This window comes from Pseudophryne corroboree, chromosome 7, assembly GCF_028390025.1.
Source record: "Pseudophryne corroboree isolate aPseCor3 chromosome 7, aPseCor3.hap2, whole genome shotgun sequence".
NCBI classification, from domain to species: Eukaryota; Metazoa; Chordata; class Amphibia; order Anura; family Myobatrachidae; genus Pseudophryne; species Pseudophryne corroboree.
Window position 1 is genome coordinate 492,973,336 of NC_086450.1, and position 22,474 is coordinate 492,995,809.

At 46.8% G+C, this 22,474-nt stretch overlaps 1 long non-coding RNA gene across 1 annotated transcript in view; it reads left to right on the forward strand.

The window, feature by feature from the left end:
* LOC134945726 (uncharacterized) overlaps nt 1-22,474 on the forward strand; it is an 889,695-nt gene that overhangs the window by 403,140 nt on the left and 464,081 nt on the right. The gene's annotated exons all lie outside the window — the stretch shown is intronic.

Here is a 22,474-nt window from a genome sequence, read left to right on the forward strand (position 1 = left end):
TATTGAATCTATAATAGAACAGTATCTTCATGGTACTTGGGGATTAATACATTTGTTTTTATTTTACTGGGCTACACGTGGAGCCAATGGTGTCACAAAAACAGATTATTCCATCTTGAACCATATTGCAGCCAGGAGAGGCCAATAGTGTCCAAAACACCCGTATTTCATCCGGAGTCCCCAATTCTATTATCACCAATCTCAGTGTGGCCAATGGTATAAGGAATAATGATATTATTACAGGCTGGCTCTAATAAGGACTCTCTATGTGTAATGTTTGCAGGCTTTAACTTGGGCTACAATGTCCAAGCGGAGACCAAGGGTATCTGGATGTGGTGCGTCCCCCATCCCAGAAGACTGGATCACACGCTGGTTCTGCTGGACACAGAAGGTCTGGGAGACGTGGAGAAGGTGAGACAGATAATGAGAACGTCCATGTGTAATAGAGGGAGATAGGAGTGACTGTGTATGAGATCTCACCTGATCGGGACAGTTATAGCTGTATGTGTATCCCCTGCACATGACTGTAATGCGTCAGTACCTGCAGCTGAGGAATGCCGACTCTCTTCTTGTAGCGCTGTATTAAGGAAGCTGCTCCCAATGCCAGGACACAGCACCATCTTCTCATAGTTATCCTGCGGTCACATAGGCCAGGGGTGTCTGCTGAGTAATTATATACTACGGAACACTAATAGTCACCGCCCAGTCACCAACCAGTCACAGCCCTGACACCAACCAGTCACCGCCCAGTCACACCCCTGTCACCGCCCAGTCTCCACCCAGTCATAGCCCTGTCACCACCCGCTCACCAACCAGTCACCACCCAGTCACTGCCCTGTCACTGCCCTGTCACCGCCCAGTCACTGCCCAGTCACCAGCCAGTCACCAACCAGTCACCGCCCAGTCACCGCCCAGTCACCACCCAGTCACAGCCCAGTCACCAACCAGTCACAGCCCAGTCACCAACCAGTCACCAACCAGTCACCGCCAAGTCACAGCCCAGTCAATAACCAGTCACAGCCCAGTCACCAACCAGTCACCGCCCAGTCACAGCCCAGTCACCACCAAGTCACAGCCCAGTCACCGCCCAGTCACAGCCCAGTCACCGCCCAGTCACCGCCCAGTCACCAACCAGTAACAGCCCAGTCACAGCCCAGTCACCAACCAGTCACCGCCCAGTCACAGCCCAGTCACCACCAAGTCACAGCCCAGTCACCGCCCAGTCACAGCCCAGTCACCGCCCAGTCACCGCCCAGTCACCAACCAGTCACCAACCAGTAACAGCCCAGTCACAGCCCAGTCACCAACCAGTCACAGCCCTGTCACCGCCCAGTCACCGCCCAGACTGGGCTGTGTAATGCATAGAGCACATATGTGCCCACACTCTGTGTAACACATGCAGCACCTATGTGCCCACACTCTGTATAACGCATGCAGCACCTATGTGCCCACACTCTGTAACGCATGCAGCACCTATGTGCCCACACTCTGTGTAACGTATGCAGCACCTATGTGCCCACACTCTGTGTAACGCATGCAGCGCCTATGTACCCACACTCTGTGTAACGCATGCAGCGCCTATGTACCCACACTCTGTGTAACGCATGCAGCACCTATGTGCCCACACTCTGTGTAACGCATGCAGCGCCTATGTACCCACACTCTGTGTAACGCATGCAGCGCCTATGTACCCACACTCTGTGTAACGCATGCAGCGCCTATGTGCCCACACTCTGTGTAACACATGCAGCACCTATGTGCCCACACTCTGTGTAACGCATGCAGCGTCTATGTGCCCACACTCTATGTAACGCTTGCAGCGTCTATGTGCCCACACTCCGTGTAACGCTTGCAGCACCTATGTGCCCACACTCTGTGTAACACATGCAGCACCTATGTGCCCACACTCTGTATAACGCATGCAGCGCCTATGTGCCCACACTTTGTATAACGCATGCAGCGCCTATGTGCCCACACTCTGTATAACGCATGCAGCGCCTATGTGCCCACACTCTGTGTAACGCTTGCAGCACGTATGTGCCCACACTCTGTGTAACGCTTGCAGCACCTATGTGCCCACACTCTGTAACGCATGCAGCGCCTATGTGCCCACACTCTGTAACGCATGCAGCACCTATGTGCCCACACTCTGTGTAACCCATGCAGCGTCTATGTACCCACACTCTGTGTAACGTATGCAGCACCTATGTGCCCACACTCTATGTAATGCATGCAGCACCTATGTGCCCACACTCTGTGTAACGCATGCAGCGCCTATGTGCCCACACTCTGTGTAACGCACGCATCACCTATGTGCCCACACTCTGTGTAACGCACGCATCGCCTATGTGCCCACACTCTGTGTAACGCATGCAGCGTCTATGTGCCCACACTCTGTGTAACGCATGCAGCGCCTATGTGCCCACACTCTGTGTAATACATGCAGCGCCTATGTGCCCACACTCTGTGTAACGCATGCAGCGCCTATGTCACCACACTCTGTGTAACGCATGCAGCGTCTATGTGCCCACACTCTATGTAACGCTTGCAGCGTCTATGTGCCCACACTCCGTGTAACGCTTGCAGCACCTATGTGCCCACACTCTGTGTAACGCATGCAGCGTCTATGTGCCCACACTCTGTGTAACGCTTGCAGCACCTATGTGCCAACACTCTGTGTAACGCATGCAGCGTCTATGTGCCCACACTCTGTGTAACGCTTGCAGCACCTATGTGCCCACACTCTGTAACGCATGCAGCGCCTATGTGCCCACACTCTGTGTAACGCATGCAGCACCTATGTGCCCACACTCTGTAACGCATGCAGCACCTATGTGCCCACACTCTGTGTAACGCATGCAGCACCTATGTGCCCACACTCTGTGTAACGCATGCAGCACCTATGTGCCCACACTCTGTGTAACCATGCAGCGCCTATGTGCCCACACTCTGTGTAACGCATGCAGCGCCTATGTGCCCACACTCTGTGTAACACATGCAGCGCCTATGTGCCCACACTCTGTGTAACGCATGCAGTGCCTATGTGCCCACACTCTGTGTAACCCATGCAGCACCTATGTGCCCACACTCTGTGTAACGCATGCAGCGCCTATGTGCCCACACTCTGTGTAACGCATGCAGCGCCTATGTGCCCACACTCTGTGTAACACATGCAGCACCTATGTGCCCACACTCTGTGTAACACATGCAGCACCTATGTACCCACACTCTGTGTAACGCATGCAGCGCCTATGTGCCCACACTCTGTGTAACGCATGCAGCGCCTATGTGCCCACACTCTGTGTAACACATGCAGCACCTATGTGCCCACACTCTGTGTAACACATGCAGCACCTATGTGCCCACACTCTGTGTAACGCATGCAGCGCCTATGTGCCCACACTCTGTATAACGCATGCAGCGCCTATGTGCCCACACTCTGTGTAACGCATGCAGCACCTATGTGCCCACACTCTGTGTAACGCATGCAGCGTCTATGTGCCCACACTCTGTGTAACACATGCAGCACCTATGTGCCCACACTCTGTGTAACGCATGCAGCGCCTATGTGCCCACACTCTGTGTAACGCATGCAGCGTCTATGTGCCCAAATTCTGTAACGCATGCAGCGCCTATGTGCCCACACTCTGTGTAACCCATGCCGCACATATGTGCCCACACTCTGTAACGCATGCAGCGCCTATGTGCCCACACTCTGTGTAAAGCATGCAGCGCCTTTGTGCCCACACTCTGTATAACGCACGCAGCACCTATGTGCCCACACTCTGTGTAACGCATGCAGCGCCTATGTACCCACACTCTGTGTAACCCATGCTGCACATATGTGCCCACACTCTGTAACGCATGCAGCGCCTATGTGCCCACACTCTGTGTAACGCATGCAGCGCCTTTGTGCCCACACTCTGTATAACGCATGCAGCACCTATGTGCCCACACTCTGTGTAACGCATGCAGCGCCTATGTGCCCACACTCTGTGTAACGCACGCAGCACCTATGTGCCCACACTCTGTGTAACGCATGCAGCGCCTTCTGTGTCTTCTGGCTTTCCCGCTATGTTGCAGGCTGCAGCCAGAGATAAACAGCAACATACACTGTATAAAATATTATTGTCTGCTTTGATTCGTCAGATTGCTGCTTATTGTTTTTTTTTTCTATTTCAGGGCGACAGCAAAAATGACATCAGGATTTTCTCGCTGGCCGTTCTCCTGAGCAGCGCCCTGGTGTATAATAGTAAGGGAACGATCGACCAGGATGCGCTGAACAAGCTGAGGTATCCTTTCACTTATGTGACTGTGGAATTAAATAAAACAGAATATAGGCCCTCATTCCGAGTTGTTCGCTCGGAGATTTTCATCGCATCGCAGTGAGAATCCGCTTAGTGCGCATGCGCAATGTTCGCACTGCGCATGCGCCAAGTAACTTTACTATGAAGAAAGTAAGTTTACTCACGGCTTTTTCTTCGCTCCGGCGATCGCATTGTGATTGACAGGAAATGGGTGTTACTGGGCGGAATCACGGCGTTTTAGGGGCGTGTGGCTGGAAACGCTACCGTTTCCGGAAAAAACGCAGGAGTGGCTGGAGAAACGGTGGGAGTGCCTGGCCGAACGCTGGGTGTGTTTGTGACGTCAGCCAGGACCGAAAAGCACAGAACTGATCGCACAGGCAGAGTAAGTCTGAAGCTACTCAGAAACTGCTAACTCGTTTGTGATCGCAATATTGCGAATACATCGGTCGCACATTTAAGATGTTAAGATTCACTCCCAGTAGGCGGCGGCTTAGCGTGTGTAACTCTGCAACATTCGCCTTGCGAGCGAACAACTCGGAATGAGGGCCATAGTTCATTGTTCCAACTGTAAAAGATAGCATGCAGGTATATACACTAGTATTTCCTTATACAGTACAGGGAGCGCATTGTCTGCTGCGTATGATAATATAAACTGTCAATGTTCAATACTGAAAACTGCGCTAATCTTAGACCTTGGGGTCATCTCCTTCCATTGAGGAAACATGTGTAGTCCCCTTATCTCAGGGTCTCCGCCTTATCTTTACTTGATACCGTCCCATTAGTGTGTTTTCAGTTAAACATTAAGGTTATCACATTACACACAGTGCAGATAATGTAACCACGCATGCAGAACCTTTACAGCCGCTACAGAGCTCTTCCCTGGTGCACAAGAGTGTATATGAGCAGGGGCGTTTTAAGAGAGGAGGAGGCCCGTGTACAGCCTTCTGCTCCCTCCTCTCTGACGCACAGGATTTAATACTTACCTCTCCTGAGTCCCCCGGCGGTACCATCCTTCTCCGCGACAGCGGCAATAGAGTCCGAGAACAGACTCTATTTCGCATGCGCAAACCTCCGGGAACACGGTGCGGTGGCCATTTCCCGAAGATTTTGCTAATGCGCATGCGCAAAACTGTGGAAAAATGGCCGCCGTGCCATCTTTCCGAAGTTTTCAGCAGGCGCAATAGAGTTTGTTCCCCCTAGTGTTTAAACTCTATTGCGCTGCCGAAAAGGGATGGCTTCTACGGGGGACTTCAGAGAGGTAAATATTAAACAAATAGGTGCAGAGTGTGCGGGGTGGGCCCCCCTTGACCTGGGGTCCGTGTGCCTCACACACACTGCACCCATTATAGAAACGCCAATGTGTGTAAGGAAAGAGGCGCCCACTCGTAGTGTCTATATATGCTGCCCTACTGTCTGGTCTGTACAGACACAAACATCAGTCTTATCATCAAAACTCGCACCAGCGTTATGGCAGGTGCCCTGTCTCCATCTGACTATGTGAGTGGCTGAGCCTCTGTATGCAACCGCCTTCAGCGAAACATCTGTGACACAGCCATACTACACCCTTAATACAGTAACTCACCCCTATATGCCTCTTGTGCCTCCCACTGGTACCTCCCATTCCCCACCCAGTCACACCCCACAGATTACCTATATATTATTTCCTGCCGGCACCTAAATGGCTACTGTGACTTTATAAACATACCATCAGGACACATGCCTGGCGCCAGAGCGGTAACTAGCCTTTTTGGTGCCCTGTGCCAGAGAGAAATTGGTGCCCCCCCATTTTTCCAATAAGGACTTAAGGTTCATGCCACGTGGAGAGAGGACATGACAACATTGATCCCAGAGAAAGCCCAAGCTATGATGCCCCTTCCCATATTTTATTACATTTCAAATAGTTAGACTTCTCTATCTACCTTTCCATGTAAGGGCAGATAGAACAATGAATAGATTGTCTGACTGCAATGCCACAGGTAGTGGGTTTGAATCCCGGGTATGTCAGCATCTTGAAATGTAATAAAGGACAGTGTGACTGAATAACAAAGAAATCTCAAGCTGAGTTCATGATGTTGTACAGGTATTAGCGACAGAAGGGGTGGAGGTAGGAGATAGGGGCAGTCAGAAGTTGTTTGGCTTCAAAAAAGGAGAAAGATGCAAGTGAAAGTAATTAAACCAGACAATTAACAAGCACCGCCAACAGCGCCCCCTACCCTGCAGCGCTATGTGCGGTGCCCCCCTCCGCACACACCTAATTACGGCCCTGCCCAGCGCACATGTTTAGGGAGTCTCACACACGCTCAGTAGCGGTCAGGCCCATTTCCCTCTAATATAATATAGAAGCTATACTGTACTGAAATTAGCGCAACTATTATGGTTATAGGGGGAGATGCACTAAGAATTTGGGGGCAGATTGATAAAACCTTGTAGAGAGATGAATTGGAGAGTGATAAAGTACTAACCAATCAGCTGCTAACTGTCATTTTTCAAAAACAGCCTGTAAAGTGACAGAAGCTGATTAGTACTTTATCTCTCTCTCTACTTTCTCTCTTTCTGCAAGGCTTAGTACATCTGCCCCTTAAACTGTTAATTAATAAGAAGAAATGAGCAATGCATGTAATTAGGTTCATCCCAATCCAGTACTGATCACCAATCTCCTATATATTTGCCTTAATCTGTGACTCTGTGCTCGTAACGCTGGGCGGAGTCACAGAGCTGGGCGGAGTCAACTGCATCTGCTGCAGGGAGCTACCCCATACCCAGTGCCAGCAGCAGTCAGGTGCAAGACCCTACCTTACAGTATAGGAGGTGAGGATAGCCACTAGCTGCCGGCTGCTGTGCCTGTCCCGTCCCCCCCCCAATCACCTGTGACAGCGGGCTGTGTGCTGTGCAGTGCGGGTCCCGAAAAGGGGCGGAGCTACGGCATCACGAGGGGCGGAGCTACACGGAATAGAGGGGCGGAGCTACACGGGACCAGACAGCTGAACAATGGTGGAATCAGCATTGCAGTGACGGCCAGCCAGACTTGGTAAGTGGAGGGTGAGAGAGCAATGTGTGTGTGTGTGTGTGTGTGTGTGTGTGTGTGTGTGTGTGTGTGTGTGTATAGTGGGTGTGTGTGTGTGTGTGTGTGTGTGTGTGTGTGTGTGTATAGTGGGTGTGTGTGTGTGTGTGTGTGTGTGTATAGTGGGGGTGTGTGTGTGTGTATGTGGGTGGGTGTGTGTGTGTGTGTGTGTGGGTGGGTGTGTGTGTGTGTATATATGGTGGGGTGTGTGTGTTTGTATATATGTGTGAATTGTGTGTGTGTGAGGTATGTCTGTGTGTGCACTTTATGGACGCCACTGCTGGGGGGGCCATTACATGCAAGGACGCTACTAATATAGGGGGGGCATTACGTATAAGGACGCTACTACTATAGGGGGACATTACGTATAAGGACGCTACTACTATGGGGGGGCATTACGTATAAGGACGCTACTACTATAGGGGGACATTACGTATAAGGACGCTACTACTATAGGGGGGCATTACGTATAAGGACGCTACTACTATGGGGGGGCATTACGTATAAGGACGCTACTACTATAGGGGGGACATTACGTATAAGGACGCTACTACTATAGGGGGGCATTACGTATAAGGACGCTACTACTATGGGGGGGCATTACGTATAAGGACGCTACTACTATAGGGGGGGCATTACGTATAAGGACGCTACTACTATGGGGGGGCATTACGTATAAGGACGCTACTACTATAGGGGGACATTACGTATAAGGAGGCTACTAATACTGGGGGGCATTACATATAAGGACGCTACTACTGGGGGGGCATTATGTATAAGGACTCTATTACTTCTGGGGGGCATTATGTATAAGGACGGTGCTACTACTACTGGGAGGGCATTACATGTAAGGATGCTACTACTACTGGGGGCACATTATGTATAAGGATGCTACTACTCCAGGGGTGGCATTACGTATAAGGATGCTACTATTACTGTTGGGGGGCATTACATATAACTGCTACTACTACTGGGGGGCATTACATATAAGGACGCTACTACTACGGGTGGGGCATTACGTATAAGGATGCTACTATTACTGTTGTGGGGCATTACATATAACTGCTACTACTACTGGGGGGGCATTATATATAAGGACACTACTACTATTGGGGGGGCATTATGTATTAGGACGCTACTACTACTGGGGGGGCATTATGTATAAGGATGCTACTACTACTGCGGGGGCATTATGTATAAGGACACTACTACTATTGGGGGGGCATTACGTATATGGACGCTACTACTATGGGTGGGGCATTACGTATAAGGACGCTACTACTACGGGTGGGGCATTACGTATAAGATGAATAAGATTGTGCTACATTGTGGCGTAATTTTAAATGGGGGTACTATTGTGTGGCCATGCCCCTTAGTTGTGAGACCACACCACTTTTCCCGATGCACAACAAAGGCATATGGGATGGCGCAAAATTCATAGTTTGCAGGGGGGGCGCCGAACACCTAGCACCGGCCCTGGCCACCAGTAGCAAAAGTACACCACAGCCACTGACACTATCTGCAGGGAGGGGAACAGCGCTGATATGGAGGGTACTTACAGGCAGCGAGTCGCCGCCCGCAGCTCCTCTCCCACTTACACACCATACCTGCCGCCTGACACCCACACCCCAGGGAGAGGGCGCAAGCTCAGGCACCGCTAGATCAGCATCTGCAGCATACACACAAGGGCTGCCATGCTCAGCGGCAAGCGGTGCGGAGCATGTGCAGCGGGACAGCGCCAGGACGGGACACGCACTAATCAACATTGCTGCTGGGCCGGAGCTCCCTCCGTCTGCAGCCTAAGGACGCGCGCCGCACCTCTCCAGGGAAACACCATGCCTGCCCGCCCACAGGGCTCCGGACGCTTACCTATGCTCCGCGATCACAGCAGCTGACGCTGCCATGCAGGATGGAGGAATGACGCCCGTCAGACGGGGCGGACAGTGTGCGGCGGAACGGGGCCAGGAAGGAATGCTGACCACGACCCATTGCTGCTGGGTCTGAGCTCCCTCCCTCTGCAGTCACCATCTCACAGCAGCAGCCTGGAGGTTAGTGGCCACCACATCCTTACCTCACACATACCTCACACATACCTCACACATGAGAGCAAAGGTACACACACTGTGACATCACACCTGTAGCCCACCCCTATATCTGCTAAGTACTCCCCGTCACTATGCCCTGTCACCCTCATCCTGCTCTCTAACTGCCTGTCTGTGTACTGGCCTTCACCCCTCTCACACCATCACCAACCCTCACTAACTACCACAGAGACTATGTGCACTGATATCTGCCCCTCCACCACCTGCTGCGCCCCTGGACCCCTCCCCATCCCTCGCAAACCCCCGCACCTGCCCCTCCACCACCGTGGCACCCCCACCCACTGCGCCTTCGGACCCCCTACCCCACCCGCAGTGTCTTCCAAACCCCTCCCCCATCTGCAGCAGCCCCTCCCCCATCCGCCACACCCCGCATCTGGCTCTCCCCCGCCCGCTGCACCTTTGGATCCCCTACCCCAACCACGCAGCAGGCCCTTCCCAATCCGCATCGCCTACATCATTCGCAACAGCACCGCACCCGCCACTCCCCCATCCACGTTACCCCCGTATCCACCCCTCCCCCACCCACCGCGCCCCCTGGACACCTCCCCCATCCACTGCACACCCGCACCAACCCCTTCCCCATCTGCAGCGCCTTCGGAACCCCTCCTCCATCCGCAACAGCCCTGCAGCTTCCATCCCCCACCTGCTACACCCCTGCTCCTACCCCACTCACAGCGCCTTCATACCCCCTCCTCCATCCGCGGTCCCCACTCCCCATACCCCTTCCTGTTGCAAGGGACTACGCCCCCTTCACCATCGGACTCCCTATCATTGTGCAATATTCAAACACTAACAAAACTAGGAATGCAGGTAATACTCCATATATTGAACCCCAGAAAGGCGTGCAGGGGTTAAGGGGGCGTAGCCCCTTCCGACGGTGTGAAGAGCGCCCGTAGGGCGCGATGAAGCACCTAGTATCACCATAATTATCAGCAGCGTCTGGGACATTATTGGTCAGGGAACATTGGCCCTCATTCCGAGTTGATCGCTCGCAAGGCGATTTTAGCAGAGTTACACACGCTAAGCCGCCGCCTACTGGGAGTGAATCTTAGCATATTAAAATTGCGAACGATGTATTCGCAATATTGCGATTACAAACTACTTAGCAGTTTCTGACTTACTCGGCATCTGCGATCAGTTCAGTGCTTGTCGTTCCTGGTTTGACGTCACAAACACACCCAGCGTTCGCCCAGACACTCCCCCGTTTCTCCAGCCACTCCTGCGTTTTTTCCGGAAACGGTAGCGTTTTTTGCCACACGCCCTTAAAACGGCCTGTTTCCGCCCAGTAACACCCATTTCCTGTCAATCACACTACGATCGCTGAAGCGATGAAAAAGCTGTGATTAAAAATACTATCTTCATTGTAAAATTACTTGGCGCAGTCGCAGTGCGGACATTACGCATGCGCACAAAGCGGAAATTCACTGCGATGCGAAGAAATTTACCGAGCGAACGACTCGGAATGAGGGCCATTGTGAAGCAGTTTTCCCTCTCATATAATACAAATGCTTTTGGAAAAGCTCTGTAAATGATACGTATAAATTTCCCTGTATATCCATTTATCTACTCCTGTATAGAACCCCCTGTGACAGGGATCACATACTCCAACGTAAAAGTTCCAAATGACAGTTTTTTTTCCCCACAGCTTTCCAGACAGGCAGACCATAGCAAAATGTCAGCAGGTTACAGGCCAGTCACAGGTTATAGCTCAGGTCACAGAAAGTCACACACACAGCAGTGTCCAAACAGCAGATTCAGGACTTCTAACACTAACCACCCCCTGGCCCAGGGCCGGACTGGCCATCTGGCACTTCTGGCAAATGCCAGAAGGGCCGATGGCCACGTGGGCCGGTCCAGCGGTCACTGAGACGCGCTGCCACTCAGTCCGGCGGCAGCGCGTCTCAGCTGTCAGGATTGGAGAGCGCCCACCAGCACGGCTGTGTCTGGCGCGGCGCGTATAGCGGACTTCAAAGCAGCCGCCGGTTCGTGAGCCAATCAGAGCTCGCGGACCGGCAGCCAATCAGAAGCCGCCAGTCCGCGAGCTCTGATTGGCTCATGCACCGGCGGCTGGTTTGAACGCTATACACCGCCACGCCAAACACAGCCGCGCTGGCGGGCGCCCGCCCGGCACTCTCACCCCTGACGCACTCACCCCCGTCTCTCACAGCCCGGAGGAGGAGGGGCAGCAGCAGTGCAGCAGCGGTAAGCAGCTGCAGCACTGGCTGCTGTGGGGGCAATTGTATACCTGGCACTGTGGGGGCAATTGGCTGGCACTGTGGGGGCATTTGTATACCTGGCACTGTGAGGGCATCTGTATACCTGGCACTGCACTATCGGGGGCATATAATGTAAATTTCGTCTCATACCGGGTGCTGTAATGTGAATTTTGGCTCATACTGTGTGGTATAATGTGAAAGAGGCAACAGTACTAGATACTATTGTGGTGCATAATGCGTATAAGGGGTGTATGGTGTAGTAAACTACACTGAAGACCACACCCCCTTTTGAGTGGTCACGACCCCTGTTCCGGTGCACGCACCTTCGGCGCGCACTTAATTACAGACTTCACATTTACTTACCCCCACTTAAAAATTTCCACTTCAACCACTGGTTGTGTATATTTTAATAGAGAATGATGTACGCTTGTATGTTGTTAGAATATTAATTATATTTGTAACAACAGACTAATAAGTGGGAGGAGTCAGGAATAGTAAGGGGAGGAGTCACAGAGGTGGGCCTGTGTGCTTAAAAAATGCCAGGGCCTATTTTTAGTCCCAGTCCGGCCCTTCCCTGGCCTATCACCCGGGAGACCAATTCACCATCAGAAGCCCTGTCTCTTGTGTTTGAATCTTTTTTAAAACAAACTCACGGGTGTCTGTAATCATGCCTGCTGCTGCTCAGACGTGAACACCCAAAATTCCTGGACTGGATCTCACATCCAGTAGTTCTATAACCATGTCAGATTTGTGCTGTCTCTGTCACACTCCCTTTTCCTAACACATCAGATTGTTCCAATGTTGTAGAGTATTTCCAGTGCTACTCTGCTGCACAGTATATTATATATAGATCGACAATTAAAATGTTGACAGTCTGTAGATCAACACCAAACGGTTGACACAACATATGGTCAACATAAAAAAATTTATTTTATTTTTCTACTTTTTTTTTTTGGGGGGGGGGGGGAATTTCAACAAAAACTCACATTTAAAATATAAATAATTACATACAAATATTAGCTGTGTTTCCTAATTGACGTCTGCTAGATTTGTGGGGGAACTTGCTGAGCTGATCAAGGTGAAATCTAAGGACAATGAAGACGAGGAAGCTGAATTCTCCGAGCATTTCCCCATCTTCATCTGGGCTGTCAGAGACTTTACGCTGGGACTAGTGATTGATGGACAGAAGGTCACAGAAGACGAGTATCTAGAGAATGCCCTGAAGCTGAAGACCCGTAAGTACTGTGAAATGCGCCTTCAGGATTCCCATAGGATTAGAAGTGAAACATGAAAATAAAAGGTAAGTGTTTATAACTTTATTTCTTCTTTTTCCTTTTACAAAAGCTGAAAAAACGATGAAGAACATGGAATATAATAAGCCCAGGAATTGCCTCCGCATGTACTTCAGTAGTCGGAAATGCTTTGCGTTTGATCATCCATCGGCAGACAAGGAAGTTCTCCAGAAGATGGAGCAAGTTCCTGAGAGTGAACTTAAACCTGAATTTGTGGATCAGTCTAAGAAGTTCTGCGACTATGTCTTCAGGAATGCTGAAGTGAAGCGGGTAACAGGAATACCCCTAGTTACAGGAGTCAGTAAGTTGATCTAATGCACTTTATAATTGAGCTTGTCCTTCAGTAAATGTCTTCTCAATGAGTGATCATATATTTTCGCAAATGACCAACAATTGCTCAAATAAAACCTATTTGAAAATCTTTATATGACTGGCAGATTTTTTAAAAGCTGTCTGACATCACAAATCATCCATCGGTTCATGTGACAGCATGGGATTTTTTATTTATTTTTAAATAAGTTAACAAGTTGTTGTTTTTTAAATGTTAATAATGGAAATGTTCTTAATGTGTTATTGCTTTCAATCTTTATTGTATTTTATATAAATTAAAATAAACACTAAAATGGAACACTGATATTGACTAGGGGGTGTATGTAATAAGCCTTGGAGATTTTAATCTATCTGAAATCAATTAAAATTAAAATGTATTGAATCAACCATTAATAAATTTACCCCTATGTGTGAGAAGGACCTTTTGTCCAACTCACCAAACCAGCAGTTCAACACAGCACTCACTTTAAGCAGTAATGGTGTCTCTCTCTCTCTCTCTCTCTCTCTCTCTCTCTATGCAAGCCAGCAGCTTGTTCCCCACGCAATTACAGACTTCCTGTGCAGGCGGACAAGCTTTTACACACCCACTGAGTGTGCAAAGCTGTCAGCAAAGCAAAAAGGGGCTACTTTGAGGAATCTAAAATATTAAACATATTTTTATTTGTTTAACACTTTTTTGTTTACTTTTTTGTGTTCTTTCATAGTTTTGATGTCTTCACTATTAATGTACAATGTAGAAAAATAATAAAAATAAATAAATAAAAACCATGAATGAGAAGGTATGTCCAAACTTTTGACTGGGACTATATACAGTATATATTTATATATATATATATATATATATATATATATATATATATATATATATATATTTTTACCTTAAATTATTAATGGAAATTAACTATGTTCAACATATATTTTTAAGAAAATGCTTTATATTAACTTTGACATAATTATTTGACATATCATAACTTTATATTAACTTTGACATAATTATTTTTTTAATCATATAACAACAAAACTATATTACTGTATAAGTTTCCAAGTTAAGTCTCTTTTCTGTTTCTAGGCTTTTTTATACAGTGCTAGAGACTGTACTATCTTTACTTTTTTAACTTTTTTTTACTCAAAAGAAGACAATTTTGATCAATTGTTCCGAATCCCACCCAAATTTTTCGAAACTAATTTGGCAATCGTGAAACACTGATTTCTGTAGAAACTGTACTTCTGCCAAAACATTTAACTGTTTTTATTATTCAGAAATGAAATATGATTTAACAATGAAACTAACACTCTAAACAGATGACTAACTTAATGTGGAAAGCATTAGAGAGATTTCTCAATTGTCTGTCCAAGTGTTTAAATACATAAATTCCTATCTCTATGACTGTTTGTTATTACCCAGTTTTGTTATATCATTATTTCCAATTTGTAGAGCGCAACGGAATTTGCTGCTCTATATAAGAAACTGTTAATAAATAATAATAAATAAATAAATGAATCCTTTTTTTTTTCTCATTTCAAGGGTTGGCTAAATTGGCAAAAACGTACACTGAAGCTATAAGCTCTTCCAATGTCGCCTGCATGGAGGAGGTGGTGCTTTCCCTGTCTGAGACAGAAAACAAGGCGGCTGTCCAGGACGCAATACAGTACTATGAGACCAAGATGAATGAAAGCGTTGTGTTCCCCACCGACACACTTGAGCAGTTCCTACATCTGAGCAGACAGTGTGAGAATGAAGCTCTGGAGATTTTCATGAAAAAATCCTTCAAGGACAAAGATCATAAATTCCAGAAACAATTTGTTGTGAGTGTTAGATCCAAACATAAAAATAACACTACACCCTGAAATACAGTAGGATAAGTAACTATAATTGAAGGGACGTGTTGACAGTTTATACATAAAGTAACAAAAATACATTTTTGCTAATTCAAATTAGTTTCATGTATTTCAAAAGTTTTATAAGGTGGAATATGAAGTTAAAAGCTTGTGACCAATTTAAATTAGGTCAACAGTTCTAGGTCATCTCTGCTTTAGTGGTTTTTGTTTGTAAGATATTAAATACACGAGTAGCCAGAGATGTGTAGTCTGTAGCCACTAGAATGAGAGGTTGTTTGTCAGACTTATTAATGCTGCAGTGTAGAAAGTACCTGGTTTACTGTTTAGGTTGTGTTTATAAACCGTGAATTGTATAATGACAGCATTCTAATGAGATTTAATAAATCAGAATACACGATGAGCTGCTGGATGAGATTAAGCAGGTCACAATCCAGTGTGAAGTGTAGGGTGAAATTCAGTTCATTATATCAGAAATCAGCATAAAGTGACAGATTAGGACAAGGTGCTGGTTGAGATTTAGGAGCTCAGGATGAAGTGCTGTGTGAGATTAGGAGATTAGGACGCAGTGCTGGGTGAGACTAGGAGATTAGGATGAGGTGCTATGTGAGATTTAGGAGATTAGAGATCAGGGTGAGGTGCTGTGTGAGATTAGGAGATTAGGACGCAGTGCTGGGTGAGACTAGGAGATTAGGATGAGGTGCTATGTGAGATTTAGGAGATTAGAGATCAGGGTGAGGTGCTGTGTGAGATTAGGAGATTAGGACGCGGTGCTGGGTGAGACTATGAGATTAGGATGAGGTGCTATGTGAGATTTAGGAGATTAGAGATCAGGTTGAGGTGCTGTGTGAGATTAGGAGATTAGGACGCGGTGCTGGGTGAGACTAGGAGATTAGGATGAGGTGCTATGTGAGATTTAGGAGATTAGAGATCAGGTTGAGGTGCTGTGTGAGATTAGGAGATTAGGAGGCGGTGCTGGGTGAGAGTAGGAGATTAGGATGAGGTGCTATGTGAGATTTAGGAGATTAGAGATCAGGTTGAGGTGCTGTGTGAGATTAGGAGATTAGGACGCGGTGCTGGGTGAGACTAGGAGATTAGGATGAGGTGCTATGTGAGATTTAGGAGATTAGAGATCAGGGTGAGGTGCTGTGTGAGATTAGGAGATTAGGACGAGGTGCTGTGTGAGATTAGGAGATTAGGACGCGGTGCTGGGTGAGACTAGGAGATTAGGATGAGGTGCTATGTGAGATTTAGGAGATTAGAGATCAGGGTGAGGTGCTGTGTGAGATTAGGAGATTAGGAGGCGGTGCTGGATGAGAGTAGGAGATTAGGATGAGGTGCTATGTGAGATTTAGGAGATTAGAGATCAGGGTGAGTGCTGTGTGAGATTAGGAGATTAGGACGCGGTGCTGGGTGAGACTAGGAGATTAGGATGAGGTGCTATGTGAGATTTAGGAGATTAGATATCAGGGTGAGTGCTGTGTGAGATTAGGAGATTAGGAGGCGGTGCTGGGTGAGACTAGGAGATTAGGACGCGGTGCTGGGTGAGACTAGGAGATTAGAGATCAGGTTGAGGTGCTGTGTGAGATTAGGAGATTAGGACGCGGTGCTGGGTGAGACTAGGAGATTAGGATGAGGTGCTATGTGAGATTTAGGAGATTAGAGATCAGGTTGAGGTGCTGTGTGAGATTAGGAGATTAGGAGGCGGTGCTGGATGAGAGTAGGAGATTAGGATGAGGTGCTATGTGAGATTTAGGAGATTAGAGATCAGGTTGAGATGCTGTGTGAGATTAGGAGATTAGGACGCGGTGCTGGGTGAGACTAGGAGATTAGGATGAGGTGCTATGTGAGATTTAGGAGATTAGAGATCAGGTTGAGGTGCTGTGTGAGATTAGGAGATTAGGACGCGGTGCTGGGTAAAACTAGGAGATTAGGATGAGGTGCTATGTGAGATTTAGGAGATTAGAGATCAGGTTGAGGTGCTGTGTGAGATTAGGAGATTAGGACGCGGTGCTGGATGAGAGTAGGAGATTAGGATGAGGTGCTATGTGAGATTTAGGAGATTAGAGATCAGGTTGAGATGCTGTGTGAGATTAGGAGATTAGGACGCGGTGCTGGGTGAGACTAGGAGATTAGGATGAGGTGCTATGTGAGATTTAGGAGATTAGAGATCAGGTTGAGGTGCTGTGTGAGATTAGGAGATTAGGACGCGGTGCTGGGTAAAACTAGGAGATTAGGATGAGGTGCTATGTGAGATTTAGGAGATTAGAGATCAGGTTGAGGTGCTGTGTGAGATTAGGAGATTAGGACGCGGTGCTGGGTGAGACTAGGAGATTAGGATGAGGTGCTATGTGAGATTTAGGAGATTAGAGATCAGGTTGAGGTGCTGTGTGAGATTAGGAGATTAGGACGCGGTGCTGGGTGAGACTAGGAGATTAGGATGAGGTGCTATGTGAGATTTAGGAGATTAGAGATCAGGTTGAGGTGCTGTGTGAGATTAGGAGATTAGGAGGCGGTGCTGGGTGAGAGTAGGAGATTAGGATGAGGTGCTATGTGAGATTTAGGAGATTAGAGATCAGGTTGAGGTGCTGTGTGAGATTAGGAGATTAGGAGGCGGTGCTGGGTGAGAGTAGGAGATTAGGATGAGGTGCTATGTGAGATTTAGGAGATTAGAGATCAGGTTGAGGTGCTGTGTGAGCTGCAGGATATCATAGAATAGGATGAGATTCTCAGTGAGGTTCAGGAGATCATAGGTAAGCATGAGGTTCTTTGTGAGATTCAGTACATCAGAGATCCAGATGAGGTGCTGGGTAAGATTTAGGAGATCAGAGATCAGGATGAGGTGCTGGGTAAGATTTAGGATCAGGATGAGATGCTCAGTGAGATTCCGGAGATCAGAGGTCAGCATGAGGTTCTGGGTGAGATTCAGTAGGTCAGAGATCAGGATGATATGCTGGGTAAGATTTAGGAGATCAGAATGAGGTGCTCGGTGAGATTCAGGAGATCATAGATGAGGATGAGAAGCTTAGTGAGATCCAGGAGATCAGAGATTAGTTTGAGGTGCTGGGTGGGATTCAGTAAATCAGAGATCAAGATGAGGTTTTTTGTTAAGATTCAGGAGATCAGAGATCAGGACGAGGAGCTGGGTGGAATTCTGTACATAAAGTATCAGGATAAGGTGCTGGGTGGGATTCCGGAGATGACATATTAGGATGAGATGCTGGGTAACGGTCATGAAATCAGAGCTCAGGGTGTGGCGTTGGTTGAGAATTAGGAGATCAGAGGTTAGGATGATGTTTTGAGAGATTTAGGATGAAAGAAATCAGGATGAGGTGCTGGGTGAGAATCAGGAGATCAGAGATGAGGATAAGATTCTGAGTGAGAATCAGGAGATCAGAGATCAGAATGAGGTGATGACTGGGATTTAGTAGATCATAGATCAGCATGAGATGCTGAGTGAGATTCATAGACCAGAGATCAGGAGAAGATGCTGGGTGAGATTCATATCAGAGAACAGGATATGGTGCTAGTGGAGAATCAGTAGATCAGAGATAAGGATCAGGTTCTGAGAGAGATCTAGGATAAAAGGAAACAGGACTAGCTCCAGTACTGAGGGCAAAAATGTATGACCAGGATTTTGTGGTACAAGCTGTGCAAAATGGCAAACCGCCAGTAGCACCTTGTGTCCTATTTGAGAATTAAACTGCTATGGTGGAAGATGACGTACAATATGCCACAATTGGAGAGGAGTCTATGACAATTGTAGGGATAGTGGAATAACTTCAGTTTTATCTCTTTGGCTGACACTTTACAGTTGTGACTGACCACAATGTTTTTGAGTGACTAAAATACATCTTAGGGGAACTGACAGACTGTTGGGATGAAGCTTTGCACTTCAGTTTTAGTCATTTCATATTATCCACAAGCAAGGGAGGCCCACTGCAACATTGATGGACAGGCTAGGCAGGAACCTGAACCCCCAGGTAGGCCATAGCAACAACTTGTGACTGCAGGACTGGGAGGCAATTTGTTGCAACATGGCCCTCTGGTGGTCCACATGGGGAGGAGGAGTGTGGCCAGCGACCCCAGAAAGCCCATCAACTGCATTAGCATAAATTTGCAGTAGTAGCTGCAACAAACGTCACGGTGGTACTGCATATCGTCCACCTCTGAACCAGGCCCTAAATCCTGATGCTACGCGCCATTTACAAAAATGTATTTAAAATGTATTTGATGGACAAGGATATGCCATTTAATGGAAAAGATTGGTTTTTGGACTTTCTGATGTTGGAACTACAGTAATTTGTTAGCTATTCTGGATCAGCAAATTGTTTACTGGTAACTAAACGTGGCCAGATATCTAGAAGATTATCTTTCCAACCAGCCAACTAGATATTTTATATGAGCTAATGAACATCCGCATGCTTCAAGAAACTTGCAACTGCAAGATACAGATGTGTTTGTTTTATTTCCTCAGGAACTTGTACTACAGAAAAAGGAAGATTTCTGCCAGATGAATGAGAAAAAGTCTCGGGAACTCTGCAAGACTCTTATTAAGAAGCTTTCTGCAGAGTTTGAGGAAGCATTGGCGGCAGGAAAATACAGCGTCCCTGGGGGCCATAAACAGTTCATGCAAGACCTGGAAGCAATACAGGAAAAGTACAAAACGGAGTCAGGAAAAGGTGTACAGGTATGTGGGCGGGGTTTACTGTTTAACCAATTAGAAGTCACTTTGTGTACAGTTATGTATGTGGGGTTTTCTACAGCATTTGACCTATTAAACGTCTCTCACATGCCTGATTCTAGACTTGGGGGTTTGTTTAATAAAAGATGATTTTCACAAAGCAAAACAAAGCGATCTCAGGCGAAGTTGAGTTTCAGGGGCTGAACACACATTTACTAGCAGATGATTATTTTATACTAATTTTTAAATATTTTTAAAAGTGTATTTTAACCCTGTACATTATTGATTTAGATTGATTTTCATTATTAGTACATATATCCCTTGGCTCAGTGTAAGGGTGTGTAACTATACTGGTGCTAAGCCATTGTGACTCCTCTGCTAGGCTTGTGCTCCATATATCTGTGATTACTCAGAACTTTATGCAGCTCTAACTGTACTTTGAAAATTGATTATTTATGACCAGATATAGGTATTTCTTTGACCAGTTCATAAGTTTGCCTTTGGTTACTTAGTAGTAAGATCCAGCCAGCGAGTGTGCTGTCTCTATAGGAGTCATTGCCCAGTCCTGTGATTGTGTAAGCGAGGGCAGGGCGGCTGAGACAGGGGCAGTACCATGATTAGGTTTGCAGTGGTAAATAAGAGGCGATGGTTGGATGGGGGCATATACTAAAGATGAATTTGCAGACACGGGGAGCAAACCTGTTATTTCCTGCAGTTAGATTTCCTGATCACTGCATCTGATAAATCAATTTCTAATTTACACCACAAAATAACTGAAACCATCGATCGATGTCTCCGGAAAGAAATATTGAACTGGTGAAATCTTTGGCAGCTTGATTTAGTAAATTGATTTTGGAGATGTTCCAGAGACTAGAGATCATTATAAAATGAGTAAAATTAAACTGAAAAAAAAAAACAAGTTTTTGGGGACCATGCATTTTCACAAGTTACAATGGACGTGAATATCTCAATTTATGGAGTTTACCATTACTAGTGCAACGGGCTAGTTATAGAATAGTCCAGAGGTTCCCAAACTGTGTGCCGTGGCTCCCTGGGGTGCCTCGGGACACTTGCAGGGGGGCCCAGGGTTGGTGGTCCAGAACCAATTCAAATTATTCATGGTCAATATAATAGGCAAAGGCAGTGCTGGTGGCTGCCAGTCATAAACTATGAGGACAAACAGAAGCAAATCTTGTCCCTCACCACACAACTGACCCTAAGGATGACATATAAACGCCATCTACTTAATGTTATATTTATCTCTAAATTTCTCAATAAGACATTTTTGGCCTAGGGGTGCCGTGAAAATTTTTTCTGATATTCTAGGGCGCCGTGATTCAAAACAGTTTGGAAACCACTGGAATAGCCAATCATATGGACATAGTACCGGATTTGTCAGATCGATTTCCAATTATCTTCATTTTACTTCTCCTTTGTGTTTGTTCCAATGTCTCCCCTAAACATTACCAGTTATCAGACATCAATAGAGGGTCTTTAAATAAGTGGTTCATTTATTTCTAATCACTTTCATTATGTCTAATATTGAAGGCTTACTACTATTTCATTAATTTACTTGCAGAGTGAGCTTTCAATAGTAAATAATAATAAAAAATCCTATTTGCTTGAAGACCTCTGAATCTGTATTTCTGTAAAACAGAACCAGTTATCACTGCTGAGGATTCCAGACACTTGGAAACACACAGCAAATGCAGGATCATTGTGAATGCACTGGACACATCCAGAATGGTCCTGAGATTCTAGGTTGCTCTATAACTGACACGTTTGACCAATAATAAAAACCTCTCAAGATAAGCTTTTCCTAATCATTTCAATGCATACTGTACATTCCATTCTATGGGGCTTCTACAAACATGCTGGAAATCCATGTGAAATAAATGGGCCCATTGAAATGTAAATCTCTTCAACTGAACACAAGCAAAGGGATTATTTTAGCACTGTACTTGGGTGGGTGCATCCCGAAAGTATCATGATATTGGACCCTGTAATCTGTCCCTTTTTTAACATTATGTTGTTTAAATCTATGACGTTCTGCAGGCTGATATAGTGCTGAAGGATTACCTGATGTCCAAAAAATCCATTGAAACCAACATCCTGAAAAGCGATGAAGCTCTGACTGAGAATGAGAAAAAATTGGAAGGTGAGCAATTGGGACCCACTAGGCTAGCCTAACTAAGCTGCCTCAGAACACTGTCCACGTGGACCACTATTGGGAATAGTAACCTGTGGCGAGGGTACACATTTTAATGGTCTGAACTAGTTTAATGATGTCCTAAAACAGTTTAGTTACTGTATGCTAACCTTGGGGGGTCCCATGTTCTGAACTTGCTGATACATTTCAGTATCTTGAGACCGAACAACACACTGAATTCAGTTACATAACTGCTATATTTGCCACATGCTATATTTCTTAGGTGGTTCGCCTGGTAATAGTTCCCTGCCACCCGTGGCCGAAAGTCGCGCTGCATTGGCGTTTTATAAAGAAATGTCAGTGTGCGACTTTTTGCCAACGTCAATAGCTGCGTCACAGTGCAGCTCCCTGTTCAGAGCTGCCGCCGCTGGAAGGAGGATTCTGGCTGCCCTCTCCACCTTGATTTCAACCCACCCTGCCCTGGAGGTGAGTACTGC